Source organism: Leuresthes tenuis, unplaced genomic scaffold, assembly GCF_036924035.1.
Source record: "Leuresthes tenuis unplaced genomic scaffold, fLeuTen1.0.hap1 SCAF_17, whole genome shotgun sequence".
Lineage (NCBI taxonomy): Eukaryota > Metazoa > Chordata > Actinopteri > Atheriniformes > Atherinopsidae > Leuresthes > Leuresthes tenuis.
The window spans coordinates 26363263-26374934 of NW_027325371.1; the positions used below are offsets into that span (position 1 = coordinate 26363263).

Genomic DNA, 11672 nt, shown 5'->3' on the forward strand with positions numbered 1-11672 from the left:
CGGCTGCAAGAAGGTGTGAATGTCCGACTATATTTGGTGAAAAGCAGGTAAAGCAAGGTCTGAATGCCCAACCTTACATCATCAAAAGCAAGATCAGAGTTGTTTGGCTGCAAGAAGGCCATAGTTTGCCAAAAGCGGGTAAGGTGCGAATGTCCGACTAAATATCAACAAAATTTGGGGCGGAGGTCTTCGGATGCAAGTGGGTGTGAATATCCCACCATACAAGTATGGTGGGTGGAGAGGAAGCTGTGAATAGCCGACCATAGTTTGGAAAAAGCGGGTAAGAAAAGGTTTGAATGCCCGAACATACACCATCAAAAGAGGGAGCGGAGGTGTTCCGCTGTACGAAGGTGTGAATGTCCAACCATACTTGGTAAAAAGCGGGTAAGAAAAGGTTAATATACCCGACTGTACACAATCAATAGCGGGAGCGGATGTGTTCGGCTACAAGAAGGTGTGACAGTCCGACCATGGTTTGTAAAAAGCCGGTAAGAAAAGGTGCGAATGTCCGACAATGTATGATCAAAAGAGAGAGCGGAGGTTTTCGGATACACGAAAGTTTGAATGTCCTACCATAGTTTGTAAATAGCGGGTAAGAAAAGGTTCAAATGCCCGACTATACACCATAAAAAGCGGGAGCGGAGGTGTTCCGCTGTAAGACGGTGTGAATGTCCGACCATAGTTGGTAAAAAGCGGGTAAGAAAAGGTTAAGATACCCGACTGTACAAAATCAATAGCGAGAGCGGAGTTGTTCGGCTACAAGACGGTGTGAAAGTACGACCATGGTTTGTAAAAAGCAGTTAAGAAAAGGTTCGAATATCCAACCAAACATAATCAAAAGCGGGAGCAGATCTGTTCGACTGCAAGTAGGTTTGAATGTCCAGCCATAATTAATCACAAACGGGGGAAGAAAAGGTAGTATTGCCAGACCATACATGATCAAAACAGGGAGCGGAGGTTCAGCTGCAAGGTGTGAATGTCTGACTATAGTTTGTAAAAAGCGGGTAAGACAAGGTGCGAATGCCCGACAATGTATGATCAAAAGAGAGAGCGGAGGTGTTCGGCTGCAAGGTCTGAATGTCCAACCATAATTTGTAAAAACCGGGTAAGAAAACGCTCGAAAGCCCGACTATACATCATCAAAAGCGGGAGCGGAGGTGTTCAGCTGCAAGAAGGTGTGAATGTTCGACTAAAGTTTGTAAAAAGCTGGTAAGACAAGGAGCGATGTCCCGACATTGTATGATCAAAAGCGGGAGCGGAGGTGTCCAGCTGTGAGTAGGTGTGAATGTCCGACCATAATTGCTGAAAAATGTGTTAGAAAAGGTAAGAATACTGGACCATACATCATCAAAAGCGGGAGAGGTGGTGTTCGGCTGCAAGAAGGTGTGAAAGTCCAACAATGGTTTGTAAAAAGCGGGTAATAAAAGGTTCGAATGCCCGAATATACATCATCAAAAGCGGAAGCGGAGGTGTTCGGATGCAAGAAGGTGTGAACGTCCGACCAAAGTTTGTAAAAAGCAGTGAAAAGCGAGAAAAAGCTTTTCGTGAGTTTTGCATGATTTGGGATTTTGCTTATAAAATGCATTACTTCACTCAAACTATGTTAAAACTGATTTGTCCTTCATATTTACCATGTCTAGAAAGATTTAAACAAAAAAACAACGTTGTACTTTGCAGTAAAAGAAAGAGCAAATCTAAAGTTTCAGGAATCCGAGTATAAGCCTGCTTTCATGAGTTCTGCACGAGTTCGGATTTTGCTATAAAATGAATTGCTTTGCTCAAACCAAGTTAAAACTGCTTTGTCCTTCCATATTCATCAATGTCTAGATCGACTTCAACAAAGAAAAACATTGGACTTTGCAGTAGAAGAAGTTGAAATCCATCTACACATTGATAAATACGAAGGACAAAGCAGTTCCCACTTGCCCATAAAAAAATAAGCTTATTCTCGGATTCCTGATCCTTCAGTTTTGCTCTTTCTTCTACTGCAAAATACAATGTTGTTCTTTGTTGAAGTCGATCTAGACATTGATAAATATGAATGAAAAAGCAGTTTTAACTTGGTTTGAGTGAATGAATTCATTTTATACATAAAATCCGAAATCGTGCAGAACTCATGAAAATAAGCTTATTCTCGGATTCCTAAAACTTTTGATTGGCTCTTTCTTTTACTGCAAAGTACAACGTTGTTTTTTTGTTTAAATCTATCGAGACATTGATAAATATGAAGGTAAAAGCCGTTTTAACATAGTTTGAGTGAAGGAATTGATTTTATAGATAAAATCCCAAATCATGCAGAACTCCTCAAAAGGGGCGTATGGCTTAATCACAAGTGTGGCTCTTTCTCATTCAGGGTAGTATGAGGAAGTTTATGCTTGAAATATATGTAGAAATGGGTACATATGAAGGACAAAGCAGTGTTAACTTAGTTTGAGTGAAGGAATTAATTTTATACATAAAATCCCAAATCATGCAGAACGTATGAAAAGAAGCTTATTCTCGGATTCCTGATCCTTCAGTTTTGCTCTTTCTTCTACTGCAAAATACAATGTTGTTCTTTGTTGAAGTCGATCTAGACATTAATAAATATGAAGGAAAAAGCAGTTTTAACTTGGTTTGAGTGAATGAATTCATTTTATACATAAAATCCGAAATCGTGCAGAACTCATGAAAATAAGCTTATTCTCGGATTCCTAAAACTTTTGATTTGCTCTTTCTTTTATTGCAAAGTACAACGTTGTTTTTTTGTTTAAATCTATCGAGACATTGATAAATATGAAGGTAAAAGCCGTTTTAACATAGTTTGAGTGAAGGAATTAATTTTATAGATAAAATCCCAAACCATGCAGAACTCCTCAAAAGGGGCGTATGGCTTAATCACAAGTGTTGCTCTTTCTCATTCAGGGTAGTATGAGGAAGTTTATGCTTGAAATATATGTAGAAATGGGTACATATGAATGACAAAGCAGTGTTAACTTAGTTTGCGTGAAGGAATTAATTTTATACATAAAATCCGAAATCGTGCAGAACTCATGAAAATAAGCTTATTCTCGGATTCCTAAAACTTTTGATTTGCACTTTCTTTTACTGCAAAGTACAACGTTGTTTTTTGTTGAAATCTATCTAGACATTGATAAATACCAGTCGAAACTCTGCTGCAGCTTTTGATAATTTATGGTTGGGCATTCTTACCTTTTCTTACCCGCTTTTTACAAATTATGATCTTACATTCACACCTACTTGCAGTCGAACACCTTCTCATCCACTTATGATCATGTGCGGTTGGGCTTTCGCACCTTTTCTTACCCATTTTTCAGTAATTATGGGTGGACATTCAGACCTTCTTGCAGCCGAAAACCTCCACTCCTCTTTTGATCATACATTGTCGGGAATTCACACCTTGTCTTACCCGCTTTTTACAAACTTTAGTCGGACATTCAAACCTTCTTGCAGCTGAACCACCTCCGCTCCCTGTTTTGATCATATATGGTCTGGCAATAGTACCCTTTCTTACCCGTTTGTGAGTAATTATGGCTGGACATTCACACCTACTTGCAGCCGAACACAACCTCTCCCGCTTTTGGTGATATATGGTCCGGCATTCTTACCTTTTCTAACACATTTTTCAGCAATTATGGTTGTAGAATCACACCTACTCACAGCCGAACAACTCCGCTCCCACATTTGATAGTGTATAGTCGGGCATTCTCACCCTTTCTCAACAGCTTTTTGCAAATTATGATCTGATATTCACACCTACTTGCAGTCGAACAGCTCTGCTCCCGCTTTTGATTATGTTTGGTTGGATATTCGAACATTTTCTTAACTGCTTTTTACAAACTTTGGTCGGACGTTCACACCGTCTTGCAGCCGAACACCTCCGCTTCCGCTTTTGATGGTATATAGTCGGGCATTCGAGCCTTTTCTTACCCGCCTATTACTTACTATGGTTGGACATTCAAACCTTCTTGTAGCCGAACACATCCGCTCCTGCTTTTGATGATGTATTATTTGGCATTTGCACCTTTTCTTACCCAATTTTCATTAATTTTTGGTCGGATATTCAGACCTTCTTGCAACTGAACACCTCTGCTCCCGCTTTTGATGGTGTATAGTCGGGCTTTCGAGCCTTTTCTTCCCCGATTTTTACAAATTGTGGTTGGACATTCAGACCTTGCAGCCGAAAACCTCCGCTCCCTCTTTTGATCATACATTGTCGGGCATTCGCCCCTTGTCTTACACGGTTTTTACAAACTTTAGTCAGACATTCACACCTTGCAGCTGAACCACCTCCATTCCCTGTTTTGATCATGTGTGGTCTGGAAATACTACCTTTTCTTCCCCCGTTTGTGAGTGATTATGGCTGGACATTCACACCTACTTGCAGCCGAAAAACCACCTCTCCCGCTTTTGATGATGTATTGTCCGGCATTCTAGTCTTTTCTATCACATTTTTCAGCAATTATGATCTGACATTCACACCTACTTGCAGTCGAACAGCTCTGCTCCCGCTTTTGATTATGTTCGGTTGGATATTCAAACCTTTTTTTAACTGCTTTTTACAAACTTTGGTCGGACGTTCACACCTTCTTGCAGCCGAACACCTCCGCTTCCGCTTTTGATGGTATATATTCGGGTATTCGAACCTTTTCTTACCCGCTTTTTACAAACCATGGTTGGACTTTCATACCTTCTTGTAGCTGAACAACTCCACTCCTGCTTTTGATGATTTATGGTTGGACATTCGCATCTTTTCCTACCCATTTTTCAGTAATTATGGGTGGATATTCACACCTTCTTGCAGCTGAACACCTCCTCTCCCGCTAATGATCATGTAAGGTTTGATATTCGAAAATTTTCTTTCATGTTTTAAAGCAATTATTGATGGACATTCACACCTACTTGCAGCCGAACACCACCTCTCCCGCTTTTGATGATGTATGGACCGGCATTCTTACCTTTTCTAACACATTTTTCAGCAATTATGGTTGGAGAATCACACCTACTCACAGCCGAACATCTCCGCTACCGCATTTGATGGTGTATAGTCGGGATTCTCCCTCCTGAGCTGTCACCTTATCGTGGTGGGGGAGTTTGCGTGCCCCAATGAGTCTGGGAGCTATGTTGCCCGGGGCTTTAAGCCCCTGGTAGGGTCACCCAAGGCAAACAGATCCTAGATGAGGGACCAGACAAAGAACAGCTCAAAAGACCCCTTATGATGAACAAAAAATTTGGACCTCGTGATCCCTTGCCCGGATATGGGACACCGGGGCCTCCCCCCGGAGCCAGGCCCGGGGGTGGGGCCCGGCAGCGGGCGCCTGGTGGCCGGGTCTGTGCCCATGGGGCTCGGTCGGGCATAGCCCGAAATGATGACGTGGGTCCCCCTCTTCCGACGGGCTCACCACCCGTGGGAGGGGCCAAGGGGGTCGGGTGCGATGTGAGCTGGGTAGCGGCCGAAGGCAGAGGCCTTGGCGGTCTGATCCTCGGCTACTGAAGCTAGCTCTTGGGACGTGGAATGTCACCTCTCTGTTGGGGAAGGAGCCGGAGCTGGTGCGCGAGGCTGAGCGGTTCCGGCTAGATATAGTCGGACTCACCTCGACGCACGGCTTGGGCTCTGGAACCAGTCCTCTTGAGAGGGGTTGGACTCTCTTCCACTCTGGAGTTGCCCGTGGTGAGAGGCGCAGAGCAGGTGTGGGCATACTTATTGCCCCCCGGCTGTGTGCCAGTACATTGGGGTTTACCCCAGTGAACGAGAGGGTAGCCTCCCTCCGCCTTCGGGTGGGGGGACGAGTCCTGACTTGTTTGTGCCTATGCGCCAAACAGCAGTTCAGAGTACCCACCCTTTTTGGAGTCTCTGGGGGAGGCACTGGAGAATGCTCCTACCGGAGACTCCCTCGTTCTGCTGGGGGACTTCAATGCTCACGTGGGCAATGACAGTGAGACCTGGAGGGGTGTGATTGGGAGGAACGGCCCCCCCGATCTGAACCAGAGTGGTGTTATGTTGTTGGACTTCTGTGCTGGTCATGGACTGTCCATAACGAACACCATGTTCAGACATAAGGGTGTCCATATGTGCACTTGGCACCAGGACACCCTTGGCCGCAGTTCGATGATCGACTTTGTGGTTGTATCATCGGACTTGCGGCCGTATGTCCTGGACACTCGGGTGAAGAGAGGGGCGGAGCTGTCAACTGATCACCACCTGGTGGTGAGTTGGCTCCGCTGGTGGGGGAGGATGCCGATCAGACCTGGCAGGCCCAAACGTATTGTGAGGGTCTGCTGGGAGCGTTTGTCAGAATCCCCCGTCAGAAGGAGCTTTAACTCCCACCTCCGGCAGAGCTTCAACCATATCCCGGGGGAGGTGGGGGACATTGAGTCCGAATGGGCCATGTTCCGTGACTCCATTGCCGAGGCAGCTGATCGGAGTTGTGGCCGTAAGGTGGTCGGTGCCTGTCGTGGCGGCAACCCTCGAACCTGCTGGTGGACACCAGTGGTGAGGGAAGCCGTCAAGCTGAAGAAGGAGTCCTATCGGGCCTTTTTGGCCAGTGGGACCCTGGAAGCAGCTGATAGGTACCGACAGGCCAGACGGGCTGCGGCTTCGGCGGTTGCTGAGGCAAAAACTCGGGCCTGGGAGGAGTTCGGTGAGACCATGGAGAACGATTTCCGGACGGCCTCGAAGAGATTCTGGTCCACCATCCGGCGTCTCAGGGGGGGGAAGCGGCTCACAGTCAACACTGTTTACAGTGGGGACGGGGCTTTGCTGACCTCAACTAGGGATGTTGTGAGTCGGTGGGGGGAGTACTTCGAGGAACTCCTCAATCCTACCAACACGTGCTCGGAAGAGGCAGAGTCGGAGAGCTCGGAGACAGGGCCTCCCATTTCTGGGGCTGAGGTTGCCGAGGTGGTCAAAAAGCTCCTCGGTGGCAAGGCCCCGGGGGTGGATGAGGTCCGTCCTGAGTTTCTCAAGGCTCTGGATGTTGTAGGGCTGTCTTGGCTGACACGCCTCTGCAGCATCGCGTGGACATCGGGGACAGTGCCTCTGGACTGGCAGATTGGGGTGGTGGTCCCCCTCTTTAAAAAGGGGGACCGGAGGGTGTGTTCCAACTATAGGGGTATCACACTCCTCAGCCTCCCTGGTAAGGTCTATTCGGGGGTATTGGAGAGGAGGATCCGTCGGATAATCGAGCCTCGGATTCAGGAGATGCAGTGTGGCTTTCGTCCTGGCCCATTTGTGAGTAATTATGGCTGGACATTCACACCTACTTGCAGCCGAACACCACTTCTCCCGCTTTTGATGATGTATGGACCGGCATTCTTACCTTTTCTAACACATTTTTCAGCAATTATGGTTGGAGATTCACACCTACTCACAGCCGAACACCTCCGCTCCCGCATTTGATGGTGTATATTCGGGCATACGAACCTGTTCTTACCCGCTTTTTACAAACCATGGTCGGACTTTCACACCTTCTTGTAGCTGAACAACTCCGCTCCCTCTTTTGATTGTGTACAGTCGGGCATACAAACCTGTTCTTACCCGCTTTTTACAAACTATGGTCGGACATTCAAACCTTCTTGTAGCCGAACACATCCACTCCTGCTTTTGATGATGTATGGTTGGGCATTCGCACCTTTTCTTACCCATTTTTCAGTAATTATGGGTGGATATTCACACCTTCTTGCAGCGGAACACCTCCTCTCCCGCTTACGATTATGTGCGGTTTGATATTCGAAAATTTTCTTTCATGTTTTATAGCAATTATTGATGGACATTCATACCTTCTTGAAGCCGAACACATCCACTCCTGCTTTTGATGATGTATGGTTGGAATTTCGAACCTACTTGTTGCCCGTTTTTCATTAATTATGGGTAGACATTCACACCTTGTTGCAGCCAAACACCTCCGCTCCCTGTTTTGATCATGTATGTTTTGACATTCGCACCTTTTCTCACCTGCTTTTTACTATTGTCGGCCAATCACAGCTTCCTCTCCACCATACTTGTATGGTAGGAAATTCTCACCCACTCTCATCCGAAGACCTCTCCTCCCGCTTTTGTTAATATTTAGTCGGGCATTCGAACCTTTTCTTACCCACTTTTTACAAATTTTGGTCGAACATTCACACCTACTTGACGCTGAATACTTCCGCTCCACCTTTTTGTTGCCCTCTTTTTATACTGATTGCTGAAGATTAAGTTGTTCTTTCTCAAACTACAATTTTTTTTTAATTGTTGAAACTTGATTTGAAGTGGATAAATAAGGAGGACAAACAGTTTTAAGTCACGCTGATAGAAGAAATTAATTTTATAGCAAAATCTGTATTTCGTCATATGTCGAGAGATGCTTATTGCTGAAGAAGTTCTTTCTCATTCTACAAAGTACAACGTTGTTTATCGTTGAAACTTGATTAGACATGAATAAATATGAAGGACAAAGCAGTCTTAACTTGGTTTGAGTTAATTAATTCGTTTTATAGGAGAATCCGAATTCGTGCTTATTTTCGGATTCCTGAAGAATGAGTCTGGTTCTTTCTCATAATACAAAGTTTGTTGTTTATTGTTGAAACTTCATCAGAAGTGAAGAAATAAATGAATGCCTATCAACAAATGTGGGATCTAAACTCTACTGCTTCCTCTAAAATAATTTCTTTTCTCAATTCAGAAATGTGTGTGTGTAAGTCACAACACCCGTGACACCAAAACGGCTTTCTTTTCTCTCTTTTCTCTACACTCTGCACTATGAGCACACACACCAAATCAGAAAGGCTTTTTTCTCTCTTTTCTACATTATGGACTGTGGGGACACAAAACCGCTCTCTCTTTTTTTTTTTGATTGTGTGCCAGGGCGTTGTCTCACGTATTAGATTATGCTTAAGATACGAATGGGTTTATCAGTCACATCAGAATCCATACATACTGATCCTCCCGTAATAAAATGGTTGGATCTTATCAAACACACTTTGTTTCTTGTGACAATCAAGTCAGCGAAACAGCGTATACACGTCAAGACACTGAATCAAGTTTGCCACAAGCACTCATAAGTTTGGCAGTATTGCTCTGCCGTCAGCAATCATACACCCATTTTATTTTCGTGAGACGTGCAGGCACCTGTTCATCTACTGTTCTATCACTATGAATTAGTTTATCTATTATCAATAAGGATACTTCTACAACTACTATCAAAGTATGTCCAGACTTCTTATGTTGTCAGTTGCTATATATGAATAAGTGGGTAGCTACTGACAAGCATTAAGCATGTCACACAGCCCAAACATATAACATTTCAGGACACACCACACAGTTAACAACCACAGTGAAGTGTCAAAGCCCAAACATTCAACAGGACACTTACACAACACATTCAAATCAAACAGTCAGACAACATACAAGAACATATACCCCAGCCGGCATTGCTCCCTGCCTATTTTCCTACAGTTCACTATGTGTGCGCACACCTTTATTCACAAACTCTTCAACTTATACTCTTTTACCGAAGCTGCTACAGCTCGATTGGCCGAATACCCTTAGATCCTATTTCGGTGAATTTGACATCTGCCTTACATGTAACAGATTAGCGGTTTAGCAGTTTTAATTTAGTTTGAGTGAAGGAATTCATTTTATAGCAAAATCCGAAATCGTGAAGCACTCATGAAAGTAAGCTTATTCTCGGATTCCTGAAACTTTAGATTTGCTCTTTCTTTTACTGCAAAGTACAACGTTGTTTTTTTTGTATAAATCTTTCTAGACATGGTAAATATGAACGACAAAGCAGTTTTAACATAGTTTGAGTGAAGGAATTCATTTTATAGATAAAATCCCAATCCCAATCCCAAGAGAGAAAAGAGAGTGAATGCGAAGTAGACTTTAACACGGCTATGGGAGCGAGCCGAGTGTGGGCTAACCGGGAGAATTGCTTGAAAGAAACGCGACACTGAATGAGCGGTCAGAACAAAGCCTCAATACGGGATTCTCGTGGTGTTTTTGTTGCTGCCTTGTCTTTTGCATAGAGTAAAAGACAAGGCAGCCATCGACTCAACCAAGCGTCTCAACCAAGCAAAGCTCACCACGCCTGATGCCCTGCTCCCGCAGTGACGGATAATCGTACTCTGGTTTCTCTTCATAACATACAAGTCTTTCGCCTTTTACTAAAGACTTCCGTGGAGAGCAGCACTAATGAGTTGTTTCTATTATTGGCAGGCTTTACCTTTGCGGGTGAAGCCCTTTCTGTCTGTGCAAAAGAAATCTTGCTACTTTGCAGAGTGACTTCTCTGAGTAGAGTCGCCTTACTTGTTGCGACTGTGCCGATGTTCGAAGCTGGAGTGCAAAGTTGTTGCTTGAATGGTGCTTGCTGGAGCATGCGGGAGTGCAAAGTTATACCATTTAAAAGGGCTGAAGAGTGCTCAGTGCAGCGGGTGGGCGGAGGTGCAACGTGACACTCTGGCCACCTATGGCCATAAAAAGAACACTGCTACAAGTGCGCATTGTGACAGCAAGGGCCCTCGGACCTGAAACAGTGGACAGTTATCGCTTCTCGGCCTTTTGGCTAAGATCAAGTGTAGTATCTGTTCTTATCAGTTTAATATGTCCTCTATACGAGGACAACATATTAAATGGATTTTTAAGAATAGGAGTTGAAAAAGAAGCTTGCTCCGTTCACTCCAAGCCTCGACCCGGTACTGCAGTGCCGCTGGGAACGGTGCGCTCTCCTCTGCTCTTGTGAAAAAGCAAACAGCGGTGTAGGATGAAAGTTTCAGGGAGCCCAAGATGAAACTTTCTTTTAATCTGCTGAGAAAAGAGAGTGAATGCGAAGTGGACTTTAACACGGCTCTGGGAGCGAGCCGAGTGCGGGCTAACCGGGAGAATTGCTTGAAAGAAACGCGACACCGAATGAGTGGTCAGAACAAAGCCTCAATACGGTGTTCCCGTGGTGTTTGTGGCTGCCTTGTCTTTTGCACAGAGTAAAAGACAAGGCAGCCATCGAATAGATTGTTTCTACTTGGTCAGCCGAGGAGCAGGGGGGGGGGGCAAGCGTCTCAACCAAGCAAAGCTCACCAAGTAGGAACAATCGGGCCCTTTTCGATGGCTGCAACACCTGAAAGAGATATTGATGCGAGACCCGATCAAATGCTTTTTCAAAGTCTAAATTTAAGATGACAAGCCGGGTGTTTCTGTCTCTAGCGTAATCAATGATGTCTCGAATCAGTACGAGGCTGTCGGTGAGTTGTCTCCCTGAGATGGCACAAGCTTGGTCTGGGTGAATTACCTCCTCTAAAACAGAGGACATCCGTGTCGCTAAAACCTTGCTAAAATGTTTACAGTCAAAGTTTAAAAGTGTGATGGGCCTCCAATTCTTTAGGTCAGTCTTATCATTTTTTTTATAAAGTAGAGTCACTATTCCCACTCTAAAACTGTCAGGCAGTCGGTCGAGTTTTTCAAAATCTTTAAAAACATCTAAAATGTCTGATGATAAAAGGTCCCAATAGGTCAGATAGAATTCTGCAGGAAGCCCGTCTAAACCCGGAGCTCGACTTCTCTTAAAACCTGTTAGGCATTTTTTTAACTCTAAAGCAGTAAAATTCTGTGTCAAGTGTGCATTCTCTTTTACGGTTTTGTCAACGAATTTTAAGATTTCTGCCGATGTTTCCAAGTGCACTGGTTTCTCTTTGTACAT

General features: G+C 44.5%; 2 non-coding genes across 2 annotated transcripts; both read left to right on the forward strand.

The window, feature by feature from the left end:
* Positions 1-10102: 10102 nt before the first annotated feature.
* On the forward strand, positions 10103-10216 carry LOC140274146 (U5 spliceosomal RNA). Its single transcript, XR_011908125.1, has one exon. It is a non-coding gene; the product is annotated as a U5 spliceosomal RNA (small nuclear RNA).
* A 308-nt stretch (positions 10217-10524) lies between these two features.
* On the forward strand, positions 10525-10708 carry LOC140274380 (U2 spliceosomal RNA). Its single transcript, XR_011908335.1, has one exon. It is a non-coding gene; the product is annotated as a U2 spliceosomal RNA (small nuclear RNA).
* Positions 10709-11672: the final 964 nt, after the last annotated feature.